The sequence below is a fragment of the Anguilla rostrata genome, chromosome 14 (genome assembly GCF_018555375.3).
Source record: "Anguilla rostrata isolate EN2019 chromosome 14, ASM1855537v3, whole genome shotgun sequence".
NCBI classification, from domain to species: domain Eukaryota; kingdom Metazoa; phylum Chordata; class Actinopteri; order Anguilliformes; family Anguillidae; genus Anguilla; species Anguilla rostrata.
Genome location: NC_057946.1, coordinates 22,592,270 through 22,611,013, shown reverse-complemented (window position 1 = coordinate 22,611,013; position 18,744 = coordinate 22,592,270). Strand labels below are relative to the sequence as shown.

The 18,744-nt window shown below is 46.2% G+C and overlaps 1 long non-coding RNA gene and 1 other non-coding gene across 3 annotated transcripts; both read right to left on the bottom strand.

Annotated features, from left to right (window-relative positions):
- Nucleotides 1-12,889: 12,889 nt before the first annotated feature.
- On the bottom strand, nucleotides 12,890-18,177 carry LOC135239630 (uncharacterized). 2 transcript variants are annotated; one of them, XR_010325428.1, is made up of 5 exons: nucleotides 17,818-18,177; nucleotides 15,965-16,541; nucleotides 15,419-15,478; nucleotides 15,107-15,296; nucleotides 12,890-13,030 (listed from the first exon to the last, which is right to left on the bottom strand). It is a non-coding gene; the product is annotated as an uncharacterized LOC135239630 (long non-coding RNA). The 2 variants fall into 2 exon arrangements; XR_010325427.1 differs by lacking the exons at nucleotides 12,890-13,030; nucleotides 15,107-15,296 and having other exon boundaries at nucleotides 15,303-15,478; nucleotides 17,818-18,165.
- Nucleotides 16,047-16,153, bottom strand: LOC135240230 (U6 spliceosomal RNA). Its single transcript, XR_010325618.1, has one exon. It is a non-coding gene; the product is annotated as a U6 spliceosomal RNA (small nuclear RNA).
- Nucleotides 18,178-18,744: the final 567 nt, after the last annotated feature.

The following is an 18,744-nucleotide window of genomic DNA, read 5'->3' as shown; positions in this document are numbered from 1 at the left end:
GTAAAACTTCTCACGCAGTCTGAGCTCTTTGTGCTCTTTAACACTGACAGAGGACTTTTAAACCCCAAACTGCTCAGAACAGGAGGATAAAAAACTGCCATTTATAATCAAGAACCACCAAACTTTAGTTCTTGTTTTACTGGAGAAGATATAATATGCTGCTGGCATCATAAAGCATAAGGTTTTGACCTTTTATCAGTCCTGTGCCAACATGAAGGACTCTTTCCTGTAGAGTTATGAGGAAGACTCGATATTGCAATGGGTATTAAGCAATTAGAGCAATCAAAGCTGTTCTAAAGGAACTTGCGTTAAAATTGGCAAGAAAGGTCCCACATTTCTCTGGAGGTACATTAGACCTGCGTTTTGGTCCCACATTTCTCTGAAGGTACATTAGACCTGCGTTTTGGTCCCACATTTCTCTGAAGGTTGCGTCTGACACAATCCTCACAAAAGTTTCCCTTACAAACTGAAACAACAAAAAACCAGCAGGTCACACGCTGCACCCCATGTTCCTCCACACCAACTTCAGGAATTTCAACCAACATCACTTCTTTTAGTCTGCCTTGGCATGTGAAAAACATGATCAATAAAGCACCAACTCGTAAACATGATCTGGAATTTCAGCATTACCTCTCAGAAGAAGAGGTTTGCCCAACTTTGTGACGGTCCTCCAGCATGAAGACCACAGTCAGGTAGCAGATAAAGCACTTCTCACAAATCTCCTCCGGCACATTTTCCTTCCCTGCTGTAGCTAAATGCAAGAGCACACCTGGGAACAGGTCCTTAATCCGGGCAATAATAAGCAAACAATCCTTCCTCTTCAGGCTGAGAAAGAGTCTTCCACAGTCCTGAATTATTGGAGAACCAATCACCTGGGTTACCCTGAGGAAGCCTGTCTGTTGTTTTGCTATATTTATAAATATGCTATATGATATATTTAACAACCCCCCCAAACTTTGACCCCCCCCCCCCCCCCCTTTTAGTCTCTAATTGTATTGAACTGAGTTTTTGTTTTTGGTCATGTTTGGTTTCCAGAGCTTTGGCTGTTTTTCAAGCAGCCCAAAACAACGTTTTTGTTCTGGTGAGGAGGAAAGAAAGCGAGAGGGTAGGACAATCCTAACCTTTTTTTCCTTTTTTCTTTTTTAAACCTCCGTAGAGGCAAAGGTGGGAAAGCCTGTCGTTGTCGAGATACGATCCACAGAAACGCACAGGAAACATTCCCTCTAGTTCCTATCAGGTCAACACTCAGCAAGTAAAAACGGAATTTCGGGGGCGAACGAGACGGAGGCGCAGCAGAGAAGTACGGTCGCCGCCGTAGCCATGGTTACTTCATTACCGATTACTCCGTCTTGTGTGGGAAATACAATATGTCAGCTATAAAAAGTTGCCTAGGACGAGGCCATCTGCCGCAGACATAGGCAATGTACTGTAATGTATTCATACGTGTAATCAGTCTGACAGAGGGGCCCAGAAATCTGCATAGTGCAGTAATTGTTACAACCTTGATACAGAATGCGAAACCTCTGGGGGAAAGGGCAGCCATTTTCCCTCTCTCTGCCCTGCCCTGTTAAGTTAACCGTGATCCCGATTTTGCAGAGCACATAATCCACATCACAGAACATCCGTGAGACACCACTGATTTCTTTTACATTCTGTTTTAATCAGTGGCAATTATTTAGGGTGGATCTTTTTCCCCTAAAGTCTGGCTAACCGTAAAACGGATCATTCTGCTCAGCGAGGAATTCTCTTGGCTGTGTCCTTATCTTCAGGCACTGTGTAGTGTGCTTGAATAAAAAAATGGATGCCTCATGCTTAAATTCTACCAAATGCTCTTATCATTACATTACAGGCATTTAGCAGACGCTCTTATCCAGAGCGACTTACACAACTTTTATACAGCATTTTACATTGTATCCATTTATACAGCTGGATATATACTGGAGCAATGCAGCTTAAGCACCTTAGTCAAGGATACAACGGCCCTGGTGACCTTCAGGTTACAAGATCAGTTCCTTACCCATTATACTACACTTAACCAGAGCGGCTTCCACAAACTACATTTTGCATACATCTCCATTTACGCAATTGGATATTTACTGAAAAATTGCCTTGCTCGAGGATACAGCAGCAACAGTATTCAGGGTAGCTGGGAATCGAACCAACAACCTTGGAGGTGCAAACACTCCCTAACCACTATGCTACAGTACACAACTTTCTCTGCTGTTCTGCTCGTCCTGTGGATGGCTCTGCTCTGCCATTGGTCGCCTCTTCTATTGCCTGCCACTAGCTGAGTCAGACTTGAACATGACATCTTGAATTCCTTGACATTCCAACAAAGACTTATTATTACTTACCATAGGTGTAAGGACACTTCTTAAACTGTTCTGTACTAGGAGTTCATATGAACGGGGGTTCAGCTGACATTACCTGATAACTTGCCAAGCCATTCCATCATCTTTTCTACAACAGGTTTTGTCACACGCAGCATGTGAGGCTATAGAATTAACCTTTTAGTCTAAGAATATAATTTAATTTTATATTGCTTTAAAAGGCTACTTTTAAGTCATTCAAGATGTAACACATTTCCTTTCTAAACTGACACCAATTCAAGAATAAAGTGTAAACATTTATGTTAAAAAAGCTTAACATTTCTTCTTATTTAGATGTTAAGCTGATTGACAGATGTCTGATGTACTATGAGAACTCCAAATGTCATGCAATTCCATTATCATACAAATTCTGACATTATAACTTACAATGAAATATATTAAAATATGTTGTGATTAATGCTTTTCCAGTTTTAATTAATCCTATGGCCATTCCATTCTAACTCTTGATCGTTATAACCTAGGGCTTGTACCTGCATGACATCCTGAATAATGACTTCCCCGTAGATTACCGGTCTAAAGTAAATAAGCATGCCTGAAGCTCCACTGGCTTCAAAGAGACACGAGAGAACAACAATCTTGAGAGCACCGACAAAATCAAACCGTCAAACAATTTTTTACGGTTACAGATAGATGGAGAACACAATCACAGAGACATATGATCGAATCTCAGGTGCTAGAATTTACGCCTGCCATTAGCCAACACCTTGCGCGGATTAAGAGAAGCTTTGCCTCTGACAGGTAGACCTCCACACTGAAATAAGGCATCTTTGCTCGGTGAGTGAATGCTCCCTGCAGCTACGGAACGGAGAAACTGTCAAAAACAAATCCTGGCTGAATTCCCCCGAATTTATGTAGATTACAAATAAATAAATAAATAAATAAATAAATAAATAAATACCACCAGACCTTTGCCTGATGGGATAAACATCAATTACTAGATTAAAAGAAAACGGTTATCATGAATGGTTTGTCCTAAAAAGCCAGTTAAAGGATGGTGGGAGGGTGAATAAGTTCAGTTGCTTCAATAACTCAGCTCTCGAAAAACAGACGGTACTCAAGTCATTACACAAACAAGCACGAAACCGTCCAGACCCATGGCGCACCTGTACAAAGTGTCATGAGTAAAACTTGGCTAACTATATAGCTAGTTAGCTATGGCATGTCCTCACCTCTGTAACGTTATTTGTTGTCCTCCGTGTGTCCATACATTTGTATCAATGGTATGCGCTAACTAGGTTAACTAAAGTAGACAAAACGCTAACATGTTAGGGTTAGCTAAGTTAGGGGATAAAGCTGTGCTTAAAAATCTCATGCCGTTCGAAGTGGTGATTTCGGGAGATGCACCTGCGCATGTGTCCTACTAAACGAAGCACCACCTGCGCATGCGTCCCACCAAACATCCCTCTCAGGTCATCCATAAGTGAGTGACCACAATTTGCCACACAGCCCACTGCGGCAGGCAGTCCTGCGTGCCATGGGAAAAAGAGATGTACGCAGTTTTAAAGACAGCTACACTGTTCTGCGAGGATGCTATCAGCTGGAAGACGGTTGCCAATGCACAATATAGATGCCACGTGCAACTGTTGGCACGCCTTTTTTTGGGGGCATTTCATCACCGATCAACTGGTCAACTGGCACAAGCTTTGAGGGAAGCACTTTAGAAGACAAGAACGAAGCCACTGAGGTACGCGCAGGGATTTTCTCAAAGTGCGAGCGTGCTCCACCTATCGAGCTCCGGGGAAAAAGAGGAGAAGGGTCGAGGCGGCGGTCAGGGTGCACAGGTTCACACGGAAATGCGCGCGAGAAAAAAAATCATCAAAGGGTGGAAAAGTCCCAAGCAACGCGTACGTGTCATTCTTTGAATTATTTCCCCCCCTCCACGTTCCGAAATCTGAACCAGTTTATTTCAGAGGATATCGCGGTCCCCAAGCGCGCTTCAAGCGCCGCTCTGGCTGCCGTAATTTCCGCGGAACCGAGCAGCGCGAAACGCGGCAAACGCTAATCACACGGGAAGAAACAATTACCGGACCGGGCGGCAGGATGCCCTCGTCACCTCATTCGGAACGGAAACGATTCCCGCTCATCAATGCCTTTCACAGAAGGAAAAGAGCACCACGTTGCCTCAAATCCCCGCCTGGCCCAGCCATTCTCAAAGTCCTGTTATGTCAAAACTAATAGCACTAAGTACAGATTGACTGCTTTCAAATCAGGGGTCTCTATCACACTGCCCACATATACAGCTGCCTTTCCGGTCCTACGTGGCACACAGTGTTGCTTTGAATCAATCTTCAGTTATTCACTTAATCTCCTTTGACTGAAAGTATAGGACATATAGTAGTTAATTTGAGACTTTTCTACAACTGTTCTTAAAGATGATTATGGGTCCTCAACTACAACTCCCAAGATGCTTTACTCACTGAGGCTTGTCAGAGAAAGTAGCTGGCTTACAATAACTGACAGTACAGGTAATAAAGTTATCTGAACAGGAGGGTATTTCATGAAGCAGGGCCCTATTATATGAAGCGGGATTATTGAGTTATCTGGATAACTGCGCCGAGTAAAACCCAGAGCCCTCCCAAATCTGGAACATGGGCTGAAGTAAAAAGAGCTGTTCCTGGTTTTACTCAGCGCAGTTATCAGTACTCCTGCTCTGTGAAACAGGGCCCAGGTCAGTAGTCAATCTCAAACCCAAAACAATGACTATTTTTGAATTTTGCCGATTCAAAAAGCCCTTGGGATCTGTTATGCGGCTTCCTGCTGGAAAGTTGAATAGAAACTACACTTTTGCAAAAAAGTTTTACTTTTTGTCCCAAAACAATGTAAGCTGAGATTGAGCCTGGCTGTGAGTTTGAGCCTGGCTGCGAGTTTGAGCCCTGCGAGGCAAAGCAAAACTGGCCGTAATGCCACGCTGAGAGGGAGGGATTCGGTTGGCTGGGAATGAAGGACTCCTCGTCCCCTGTCAGGAGCCTGTGGTCCATCCGCACCAGCTGTGCTAGAGGAGCCAACGCCACTGGAGTACTGGTGTGTGTGTGTGTGTGTGTGCGTGCATGCGGTAAACACACTGCAGCTCAGCGAATGCTGCTGGTGCACTGGTGTGTGTGAGCTGTCCAGATGTCACAAGGAAGAAACATTTGAGAGATTATGGGTGGACTCTCTCCAGTGCTGCCACCGTGGGCCTCTCTTTCTCCAGGGCTGCTGCTCTGGGCCTCTCTCCAGGGCTGCCGCTGTGGGCATCTCTCTCTCCAGGGCTGCCGCTGTGGGCATCTCTCTCTCCAGGGCTGCCGCTGTGGGCATCTCTCTCTCCAGGGCTGCCGCTGTCGGCCTCTCTCTCTCCAGGGCTGCTGCTGTGGGTCTCTCTCTCTCCAGGGCTGCTGCTGTCGGCCTCTCTCTCTCCAGGGCTGCCGCTGTGGGCATCTCTCTCTCCAGGGCTGCCGCTGTGGGCCTCTCTCTCTCCAGGGCTGTCACTGTGGGTCTCTCTCTCTCCAGGGCTGCCATCGTGGGCCTCTCTCTCTCCAGGGCTGCTGTGAGTCTCTCTCTCTCCAGGGCTGCCGCTCTGGGCCTCTCTCCAGGGCTGCCGGGACTTGCCCCGAGGCGAGCGGCAGGTCCTAGCTTGTTCCTCCCTTTGATCATCGTTCAGCCGGCGGAAAAGCATATGCATAGTCTCTTCCTCCCTCTCCACCGCTTCGCCTGCTAATAAATCTACAGACACCCACCCCACCCCCGCCCGGCGAGCAACCAATCAATCAGCCCCGACCCTCACTCTCCCCCTGCCGCACCTTGCTGTACCTGCACCCCCTCACCCCCTCTCCCCCCCCCACCCCCCTGCAGGAACGTGAACACACACCCCCTCCAAAAGTGGAATACGCTTAAAATTCCTTGCTTGTTAAAATGGCGTCCTCATTACTATTCTTACACGCACACACACACCTGCAAAACATACTGATGTGCTGTAAAAGGAGATCAGCGATGACAATCACGGGGGGCAACTAAGGCTGCAGCATCGGACACTGAGGTTTAAATCAACACAGCTCCGTATTGGATCGTTCACACACACACACACACACACACACACGCACACACACACACACACCCCAAGGCACACTGTATCGGATCTGCACATGTACGCACGCACGCACGCACGCACGCACGCACACACACACGCACCGTATCGGATCTGCGCATGTACACACGCACACACACACACACACTCCAGACTGTATGCCTGTCACTGCAACTGATCAAACTGAGATTCCGGCTTCTGAGAACCCCGGAGAGTGCAGAGGAGGGAAAGACCCGGCAAATCCAGCGCTTCACCAGATCCCCGGCAGATCCCCGGCAGATCCCCAGCAGATCCCCGCGGTTCAGAGAGCCGCAGTCTGACCGTGTCATGCTGGGTGGCACACGGGCACATTAACCCTTTGAAGAGTAGGTTCCAATTCAGTGTTCTAGAACTCCATCGATTTCAGTTACCAGCAGCGATTGTGACATCAGCATTAGAACGTTCAGTTAAGAGCATTCTAATCGCACATTTGCGATCTCACACCTTAAAGAGTTACTATCCTTCCTGCTCAGACCTGTGCACTGTGCACACCAACTACACTAAATTTGACCCATTGCATTACATTACAGGCATTTAACAGACGCTCTTATCCAGAGCGACTAACACAACTTTTACACTGCATCCACTTATATAGCTGGATATATACTGAAGCAATGCAGGTTCAGTACCTTGCTCAAGGGTACAACGGCAGTGTCCTACCTGAGAATCACGACCCTTAGGTTACAAGACCAGCTCCTTACCCATAATTGACCCCACCACCCCCCTTCAGTGGTGCATGTGTGATGGGACGGGGCACAGTGTAGAAGGCCATGGAGCACAACTGGCCCCTGGACATGGGACCCAAAAATCACACACCTGGGTGCAGGGCATCAAACTGCACGATTCTCAGCCCAAATATGAGGACTGTCCCTGTGACCTGTGGCTGCGACTGACCGCGAAAATCTCTGCAGCAGCTTCCGCACCCCGAAAAACAACCCCGGGCCCCAAGATCTGAAGCAGAGCTACAGAGAGCATAAACACACCCGAGCAAGGCTGTCCTTCACAGCACGGGAGAGCCCCAAACAGACCCAAACCCACCGGGCTCTAATTAACCAGACTGGGGGGAGGAGGACCCCACCTGCCCACACACCCCCCTCCCCCCTCCCCCCTCCCCACATGGCACATGGGCCAGTTGTGAAAGTTGTTGAAACTCGTGCGGGGGGGAGCCGCTGCCCGAGTGGGGGTCCAACCCTGGCCCTGGGGACCACACGGCACAGCTCCGTGATTGGCCCGCTGCCCGTCACGGCCAGGTGTCGTAGAGAGGGAGCCAATCGGCAGCCGCCTCGAACCCCCGGCGCTCCTCTGATCTCCGCCGGCGTCTCGGCTGCAGACCGCGGGTAAGCGTGCGGCGGGAGGGGGCGGGGCTGGCGTCGCTTACCGCCGAGGCGGAGATCAAAGGGTCACGGCAGAGCCTCCGTCTCGCTCCTCTGCCTCGTTTTCGGCTGACGAGGCCGCGAACGGGACGGATATCGATCAGCGGGGCAGACATCGATCAGCGGGGCAGACATCGATCAGCGGGGCAGATAGCGATCAGCGGGGCAGACATCGATCAGCGGGGCAGATAGCGATCAGCGGGGCAGACATCGATCAGCGGGGCAGACATCGATCAGCGGGGCAGATATCGATCAGCGGGGCAGACATCGATCAGCGGGGCAGATATCGATCAGCGGGGCAGATATCGATCAGCGGGGCAGATAGCGATCAGTGGGACAGATAGCGATCAGCGGGACAGATAGCGATCAGCGGGGCACATAGCGATCAGTGGGACAGATAGCGATCAGCGGGGCAGATAGCGATCAGCGGGGCAGATAGCGATCAGCGAGACAGATATCGATCAGCGGGGCAGACATCGATCAGCGGGACAGATATCGATCGGCGGAGCAGATATTGATCGGCGGGGCAGATATTGATCAGCGGGACAGATAGCGATCGCTGCCGCTCACACAAAATACTCTCTCTGGATCTGAGGGGGCGATTACAGCCGGGCCAAGTCGATGCTGAGTGTGTGCGAGTGTGTGTGTGTGTGCGTGCGCGCGTGTGGGCATGTGTGTGTGTGTGGGCGCATGTATGTGTGTGAGTGAGGAAAGAGAGAGAGTGAGTGTGTGTGAGAGTGTGTGTGTGTGTGTGTGAATTTTTCTTCCACAGGCCAAAGTGGGGACCGTAGGTATGTACATATACATATATGAGCTAAAAGATGTATGGTTCTCAGCCCAATACCCCCACCCTCCGCCCCTTCTCACACACACACACGCACTCTTTCGGTTCTGTGTTATGGATGGGGTTTTATTCATTACAGATGAGGGGCATGTTTTGACAGGGGCTCCCCCAGGGCGAGTGGTGAACAGGTCTTGGCGCTGACCTCGCCCAGCAGGGTGCAAGGTCCAACGTGGCGGCCTTTGAGGTGGGGGTAGTGGGGGCTCCATGCTGGCTCTGGGAGCTGCAGACCAGCTTTGAAGTGTCACCTCAAGTGGAAGAGCGAGGTGGCCGTGGAAACCATACCTGTACACATACACACACCAGCACACACACACAGACACACACACACACGCAGGTGCACGCACAAGCACACCCTTCCATCCTCCTGTACTAGGTTATTTCAGGCGGAAAAATTTCGGAACCCTTTCATAACACCTGTTGAATGTAACCCGAGTGTTCTCCCTCAACACCGTCAAGGTTTCAGGACCAATCAGGTTTCGGCAAAGAGATTCGTTCCAAGGCACTGATCTCCTGTCACTCCGACACTTAACAGAGCTTGAAGGAAGAAACATTTTCTATAAAGGGCTTTTTGCTGAATAAAAAAAGAGCTAGAACAGAAGCTTAAGAACAAAACTCATCAATCCTATGTTTTCTGAGAGAATATGACACTTTTCCGTTGGATTTTTAAAGAAATATCGCCGGCTGCTCACGTTCGCACACCTGCATCGCGAGACCCGTCTCCGTTGGTTTGCAGTCGGGGTTCAGGGAGAGAACAGAGCCGAGCCGTTTCCAGGAAAAATCAGAGTAAGAAGTGGAAGAGAGAGGAGGAAGAAGAAGAAAAAAACTCGCTAGCACTTCCACTTATGTCCCAGTTCACCGATAGCAGTTTTAACACCCCTGATTAACTCTGACATCCGAAGCCTTTCATCTTTCCCTCCGTCTCAGTTTTTAATCAGATTAACCCAAATGGGCGTCCTTTAATGGTGCTTTTTTAAAAGGAAATCTGAAAGAGGCTGATAATTAAAATAATTAAACCGCTGGGATTGGGGTTTTTTTCTGCCGCTTTTTTATCTCACTCTTTCTCTCCCCCTCTTATTCTTTTTTAAAAAATAAGTTTTGGATTTGCTTGCTAACATATTCAAAAGAATGGGTAACGACACTACACTCGTTCAATTGCCTTAACCGTCCTCTCTGTGATCCACATAAGCCCCTCCCCCCTCTCCTCCATTCAATCGTCAGCCTCTGAACTGCGGTGACCTGATGTTGGGGGGGGAGGGGGAGTGCAAATGTACAAACAGCCTTTATCCATTTGAACAATTCTACATACAGCCAAGCATTAAAAAAATCATCTTAATTTATTCATGGGCTTTTTCAGCTTTTAATGAGGACAAATTAAGTGATTTTCCAGGGTGTCAGGATGGTGTTGCTCATCCAAAGGTTTCTTGTGCTTAAATTTTCTTTCAAGTTTCTGTTCATTTGGCATTCGAACATAAACACACATACACTCCTTTTGGCATAAATCTAAATATTTACAAATGAATGAGATCTGGAATAAATAGCTATTCGCACAAAACATTACCAGCTAACGTGATCGATAGGACATCTACTTCCACAAAAACTCAAGACAGACTCAAGAGCCCGTCAAATAATTATGATGAATGAAGATATTTCATTTCAAGCAAAGAATAAAATAAATAAATTTAAAAAAAACATTACTACTGGCTTGAACCTCAACAGGGAATGCCCAAACCGACAATTTACAGTAAAGTAATTGCGGTTTTAAGTTTTATATGGTGTTAGAAAACTATTCGAAGAGCTTTCCAAATTAAGTAATTTTGGTAACAGGGTGGCATACAATAGCTGAATCAGACTGATATGGAATTGACATACTCATACTCTAAATTCCTTGCAAAACTTTTGCGTTTCTAGCGAGTCCAACGCAGGTGGGAGTCAGGGACGCTGCCATGGCAACGGATGGGTTAATGTCGTCACTGAACTTTCTATCAGGTAGGCCTTCAAAAAGGGAGGGCACGAGCTCGGTGGAGCGTCACGTCAACTCTCAGTTTCAGCCTCTGATCTTTTTCCGAAATAACGCGTTTCTGCCATCGACCGCATGGCACTTCACCTGTCAAACACAACACTGTGATCCCTCGCGCATAAATTAAACGCCCGAAACGTGGCGTGGGAGCGAATTAAACCCTAAGGACACAACACCCGCAGACATCCACACATCACCTCAGCTTCGTCGGTCCCAGACCAGCAGCCTGCTCGCCATCACAAGCCGAAGAACTACCCTTATCACGACTTTACACGGCCTTTCTGTATTTCAATTGCTGCTCCTCCCGCGACCCGCCAATGGCACAGAACCTGTTTTAAGCAGACAGAGGGGAAGACGAATTCCTTTGCTGAGCAGTCTTAGTCTTATATTTAAATTTTCATAATGTCTTTGACAAAAACCGAGGAGCGATTTCACATTTGCACTGACATCTAATTTCTCGAGTACACTCCGAAATCACAAATTGCCACGGAATCCCACAGCGCCCAATTATCCTGCATCAATTCTCTGACCCCTCAGAATACTGGTAAATTAATCATGCGCTTTTGGCTCCGCCATCAGATGCATACAGTAAGCACACGTTTGATAAACTAATCATATTTGCTCAATTACTGTCACAGTGGTCCCCTTCCCCCCGAAAGCAAAGCGACACGAGCGCATATAGGCTAACCATGATAACTGTTTGGACGAGCCAACACTGTCGAGTTCAGAACATATCTTGGTCACTTTCAGCAGCCTGTGTGTCCCAAAAAAATCGACCCACTTCAAAAATAATCCTCAGAAAATTGTATTGGTCGCTATTTTATCGTAGAGACAAACAGCACAAATAGCTCATATTATACAGGTTATGGAGGAAGGTAAAGCACACCTTTAAATAGGTAGGTTCAGAACAATTAGCACCCAAGGGACAGCCTACGTATGACGCAGTAACACACCTGCTTGTCACTAAATCTAAAAGGTAGAATAGGCCGGTTTATTTAAAAATAAAAATAACAATAAAACATCCGGCTACATTTCAGAATGTTAAATGAGCAAAGTCGGGTGAGTTGGGAACATAGTTCAAGTGCGTCCAATTTTTTCCCATTGATGTGATTTGAGGACATGCACACAGGAGGTAGGCTATGCAATAAATTCATCAGTTACATATTCTGATGTCGTCTCGTGGTCTTCAGTAACAATGTCTTGTTATTTAATCGACCTGGTTAAAAAGGGGTCTAAACAATTAGAGTTAAAATGTAAAAAAAAATTTAAAAATAAAAAAATAAAAAATCACATTTGCATTCTAGTTAAAGGGATACAATATCGCTCTCCTGAAACGATAGAGCAACATAAATACTTAACGTGTTTTTATTACTTTACAAGACATCGAGTGGACGCGTATTCGCTAATCTAACAATTAGATTAGTTTTTCCTCATTTACCATATTGATCAATGGAAACGGTAGCCTACAATAGCCTGTACTGTAGTTTCAACGCTCGGCTGCCGTACGTACCTGTTGAACAAAACGCACTGCAACCATGTTGTATTTGGAACAACAGTGCCCTCTGGCGGAATTAAGGCGTAACATATACTTTGGAAGGCACTCGTAGAAAGGTGATTGAAATTCGGGTCCTATGACCATGAAAAGTCAGCGCGAAAGCGCCAATTTTCTGTCCACGGGGAGGTAGCTACATTACTACCTGACATTACTTCAGTCCGTGTTCCAGATTTGGGAGGGTTTTACTCAGTGCGATGATACAGCTAACTCAGTAATCATGCTTCGTGAAACTGGGCCCCTAAAAGAGCGCCATCTTCTCTGTTTCATTTGTTCCAAGTGTGAGCACACGTGTGACCGGACACGCCGAGGGACCCCTACAAGTCAAAGGACAGGAGCAGGAATCAAGCGGGTTCCATAAAATATTGCTTTCTGCGGCAGGTGCTCTTGTTGCAATTTCGCAGAAAATGCAACCGATTGATAACCTCTTTCGGCTATGTCAAGTGGCTTCGTAGACAGCCAGCCCAGCCTGGGACTCGGACGCCGCAGTCCAGTGCATCAGGCGCAGAGACCGGGAGCACGTTGCTGTGATCAGAATTAAACAGCGTCTCATTTGAATGCACGATTGACACAAATACACACGTTTCTCTTAAAAGAACTTTATTTTTCCTATGTCTTCGCAAAGCTGATCCTGCCAAAGTCCTGAGTAGAGGTCCCGCAGCCCCTGCTTTGTCCCCCTCCGGCTCCGATGAAGAGGAAGGCGGGCCCCAGGCACAGCGGTCCTTCCGGGCCACCGAGGCCTGCCTCGCAAAGTTCTGAGGTGAGATGGTGTATCTTTATAGTTTGTTTTTAACGCTGGCTTAAAAGAAGTTGACGCAAAACTAATCGTAACACGTTCTCTTTATTCTGCAGCTGCTGATTCCGGAGTTGCCGTGCGGCCTTCTCGAGGGAACAGCGGGAACACGCACAGATGAAGTGCTAAAAGCCAATACTGCGTCTGTGAATTCATTCTACTAGCAATAGATCTGTTTAGAATTGACTGTTCGGGCTGTTTCGTTGACATTTCAAGTGGCACATTTACAGACTATTGGTTGCACTGTATTCAACATTCACCTTTGTGCATTTAGCTTTACAATTCCTGACATTCCATATTTCAAGTGACCTGGATTCAAACATTCATTACATCATTTACACTGGTTGACATTTCCTTCATTTATTACGTTACAGACATTACATTACAGGCATTTGGCAGACGCTCTTATCCAGAGCGATGATTTATTGAACATGTCCTTTCTTTTTCCCCCCCTTTACCTTGCATGTGAACAAGTCTTACAGAAGCAGTGACATGAAAATGGCTGTACACTACTACTACACCATGCTGAAAATACACAAGCAGGCACATACCGCATGTACACACACCCCATATTACAAACACATTTAATTACATGCGCACACACACACACACAGTGCATTTGTCTGTTTATATGTATGTGTTGTACCTTCAGGTTCAAAGAGAGAGAGAAAAAAATCAGAAACCCATCTTCAGAAACATAAAAACCAATGTATTTTGCCAAGACATTCATTTCAGAAATATCTGCCTCATAGTACTGGAAATTATCAAAAAAGTAATCAGATTAGATAACATATTTGGAGTAATACAACAGATTATGGTATTAATTATGCAAAAATTGTAATATTTTCCAAGAAATCCAACAAACATTGCTGCCACATCACTGCAGTTTCCAGTTTTGATACCACCACCCCTTGTAGTACCGTCCCTTGTCCAAAAATCTTGTGATACATCTATATTTTTTTTTTGTACGCAGCATTTTGCAAGAAAGAAAATGTAAGTACTACAATGGAGTGTACATATGTGTATGCATGTGCTTGCTCGTCAGAGTGATTGACTGAAAAATTCAATCAAGCCTCTGTGTGAGTGCTTGCTTTAGTTATTAATACCTTTTCCATCAATCAGGGAAGATCCAATCTATAGGAGACTCCCTTTGGGGAGTCTCATCCTAAAACCTTCTCCAGAGGCACTGAGGCTCTCAGTCCCAGGTGCCTCTGGAGGCAACAAGGCCCCATTCAGGGCTAGGAAGCCGGAGGAGGTGGAGGAGGCGGCGCGGGCCCACGTCATCGCCACGGGAGGCGACCCTGGGAACGCCAAACTGGTGCTGAGCCAATGCACCGTGGAGTTTGGCAAGTACCAGGGTCAGACCTTCCGCTGGTTGTTGGGAAATGACGTGGGCTACGCCATCCACCTGGTGCATGGGCACCAGAGGGAGCGGGAGACCAGCGTGTCTGAGGGGCCTCAAATGGCCAACAAGGACGCTCTCACCCGCTACGCCTGCGCCTACCCTGACTTCATGGACTTAGTCAGGTTCCACAAGGCGCAGGAGGAAGCGTGGTCCCTGGCCAGCCAGCCCGGCCAGGAGGGAGCGAGCCTTGTTGGCTTTGGAAAATACAAAGCGGACACGCTGAGGGACCTCTACGATTCGGACGACAGGAACAAGATCACATAAGTGCCATAAAATATTGTTTTCTATAGCAGGCGCTCTTATTGCAATTTTGCAGAGAATGCAACTGACTGATAACCTCTTTCAGCTACGTCAAGTGGCCACTTCAAGTTTTGTATGTCCATGGTAAAAATCGCATTTTGACCAAAAAGTCCATCACAAGCCGACACGGTGATGACCCCTGATCCAGACAATTTTCTGTTCAGTTTTGTTTTCTAACCTGCCAGAAACCGATCATATCGCAGCATTTCCCAAGGTCGTAGGCCTAAATTGCTATGAATGGCCTTTCTGCTTGCTGCCACCGTTCGGAAACATTTTACCCTCATTACATGAAAAAAAACAAGCTCTAAAGAGGAAAAAGCCACAGAAACATACCAGACCTCACACAGGGCACCACCATCTTGTGTCCTAGATACAGGATCAGGATTCAGAGTAAGAACAAGGACCAAAATACGGAGTCTGCTATTGGATGCACCCGCACAAAGAACTGCATGCTCTCCACCTCTCCGCCTCTTTTCTGAAGCAGTCACCATCAGCTGACATAGCTGGAAAGAATCCTCACAACCTGAACGATAAAAATGATTATTTAAAAATAGAAAATGGGTAGGATCAGGATATTTACAGCAAAAGGTAAGAGCCAAAAAAGGGGGAATGTAAACAGGAGGGCCCCTCCATTTCCTACATTACCAGTAAGCGCCACCAGAGGTCACACGTCTCCTTCATTTCATAGCACCCGAGGCTCTGAGGCTAGAAAAGGGGCAAAAAGCAAACTGTCAAAAGGGGCACTCACGCATTCACAAAAGAACATAATTCACAACGAATCAAGATAAATTAACTGCAGTATTGCTAATCAGGATACGCTAGTATACGTCTGAACGATACCTTGTACTACGGATAGGAACTTTTTCAAGGCAATTCATGAAATACATATCGAACGGCATTGCGAAAAGACCTGAACCACAGCAAAGCACTTGTGCTTAGTGCTGGCTAAAAAGTTGCATCTTTCGCCAATATTTTAACCCCATAAATACCTACTCTGAGCGCTATCAAGTTTTTCTATTTTGTCGTTTGTTTCTGTACTGACCTCAGATTGCACTAAGACTGCAGATAAGACCAAACCTGAGATCTTTTGATGAAAAAGCCACAGAAGCATACCAAACAAACAGAGCTTGCAATTAATCATGTCCTGGGACTTACCTCTAAAATACAGAACCTTATTCAACGACCACTCACCTTACGATTCAGAAAGTCGAACCAAGGACCAAATATGGGGTCAAACAGTGAAAAAACATTCGTCAGACCTCACGTAAGGTACAAAAATATGGAACGCTTCACGAATTTGCGTGTCATCCTTGCGCAGGGGCCATGCTAATCTTCTCTGTATCGTTCCAATTTTAGTATATGTGCTGCCGAAGCGAGCACAAGATACCTACCCGAGGCTCCGCTACTTAAGGGGCACATCCTGGAGAGCGCTCTCAGTCAGGGCAGCAGTAAAAACCAAGCACACCAAGCACATACGCTTAATAAAACTGCTTAAACTGGCAGCAGAGTAACAAACAAAGCAAAAGTGCAGCGGCAGACTCACAAAATTCATAAAACACAATCTTTCATGGTCCTGTTCACGTTTACCCGTCCACTTTCCTCCGAGAAAGGTGCTACGGAATTCTGGGAGGAATGCAGGGGACTGACGCTGTCCTGCTATTGGATGCACCCGCACAAAGAACTGCATGCTCTCCACCTCTCCGCCTCTTTTCTGAAGCAGTCACCATCAGCTGACATAGCTGGACACGCTGGAAAGAACCCTCACAACCTGAAAGATAAAATAATAATAGTAATAATACGTATTATGAAAAAAACTGACAAAATAGCTAAGATCAGGAAATATGACAGCGAAAGGTAAAATTTGAAAAAGAGAGGGAAAGCAAACATGGGGGCCGCCATCTTTAAATGCCGATACTTCCGGCTTCCTCGTGCATTACTAATAATCGCCACCAGATGTCAGGCGTTTCATCCCTTTCACTGCACCCCAGGCTCGCCAGCCAGAAAAGGCGATAAGATGCGGCCGAAATGGCACGACCATGCATTCACACAATATTATTTATATATAACGAATAAAGACTTTGACGGCAGCATTGCTTATTAGGATGTACTGGTATACGCCCCAAAGATACATAATGACCGCAGACAGACTTGCCTAAGTTTTACAAGCTAATTCATCGAATACATTTATAACATAATTGCAAGCACACCTGAACCATAGCCAAGGTTTAGCAAAAACACCTGTGCGTTCAATGTCTAAAGGTTGCGGAACAACACCGAGGAAACTAGCTTTTCGAAGGACGCGTGGAAAACAGCATTCCCAGAATTCGACCAATCAAAGGACTCCCGTTTGTGAAATTGGGTAAATGCAGACAAAGAAAATATAAGCTAATAGTGGTACATGGCCGTGTGGTCTGTTAACATAACTTGGAATTGAGTTCTGATGCAAAGTTATTCGTTTTTTGGAACACGGCTAGTGTTGGCTTCTGCTGTCGATTATTAGGGGCCTTCGTGGGCGAACCGTCAATGCTCCACCACGGCATCTGAACATATGGTGACAATTGCCCTTACCTCTGTCACATACGGTACTTCTCGTGTACTCTCCCAAACTTTTACCGTGCTAAATTACAAGAAACGTGTCGAAATTGAGACACTGGCGACCTCACCGAAGCTGCAGATTAGCATACCCGAACAGTTCGCTCGGTAGCTGAACAAGCCTCACTCAGAGGCCAAGTCTTCGAGCACATGAAATTTAATAAAATAAAATAAAATAAAATAAAATAAAAAACCCTACAAAACGGGATTCACGACACGGAAGAACCTACATTCGATTAATCCACACGCACACTAATGGAATCGCTTCCCTTGGGCCTACTGCACGTGTATCTACAAGCAACACGGTAATGACACAAATGCGCCACTACCAATTTTCCAGACGGACCTCAGCGAACATTTAATACACCAACAGGCAATTCTTATACGCCTTCGCCGTTTAAATTCGGCACCAAGTTTATTCTCGTGCTATCGGGTACAATTGCTTGCCTTACCCGAGACAACTGACCACTTTTCGGTGAGGACGCGCCATAATGCACAGAACTGCGGTCATTTACTCAGTGCACGAAAAGTATATCCCGTCGTATGCATGCAAATGAGGCTTAATAGAAATGTGGGCGTGGTGAAGACCAATCTCGCAGTATTTGGCGTGAACGCTCACGAACAAGGGTTGCCAGATGAAGGGCTATCAAAATCTCCAATGTGGCTTTATGTTTTGTTTTATAAACAGTCACAGTTTTAGAATGAAACTTTGTGAGAGTCAATGGTCCTCTACTGTCCAAGAGAATATAAACAAAGGACCTGCAGGACAAACTATGTACGCAAATGCACACTAATTATAACAGACCACGTTATAGCCCAGAATGCAAACACACACGCGCACGCACACACAGAAAGAGAATTAAGTGAATTTGTCTATTTTTGTGTGTGCTGTAGGCCTACATTCTGTATTGAAAGATAGATTAAAAACAATAAGAAATCCATCTTCAGAAACATACAAACTAATCTATTTTGCTAACACATTTATTTCAGAAATATATCTGCCTAATGGTACTGGAAGTTATCAACAAAAAAAGTAATCAGATTAGATAACACCTTCGTAGTAATCAAACAGATTATGGTATTAATTATGTCACATAATTGTACGTCATATTTTCCAAGTAATCCACCCAACACTGCTGCCACATCATTGCAGTTTTCAGTTTTGATATTCACTTCAAACTAACTCCAAACTATTGTGTAGGTCACCCCGAGAAGGTAGGTCTAGTTGTCAGAACACTAGCCCTGTCAAAGCCCCTGTCCTTAAAACTCAAAGAATGCCTCGGTTCCTATTGCGCTAGACATGCACGATCTTCTCTGTTCCAAATGTTCCAATTGTTCCAATTACACAGCCAATCGGAAGACGCCCTTGTTCCAATGTC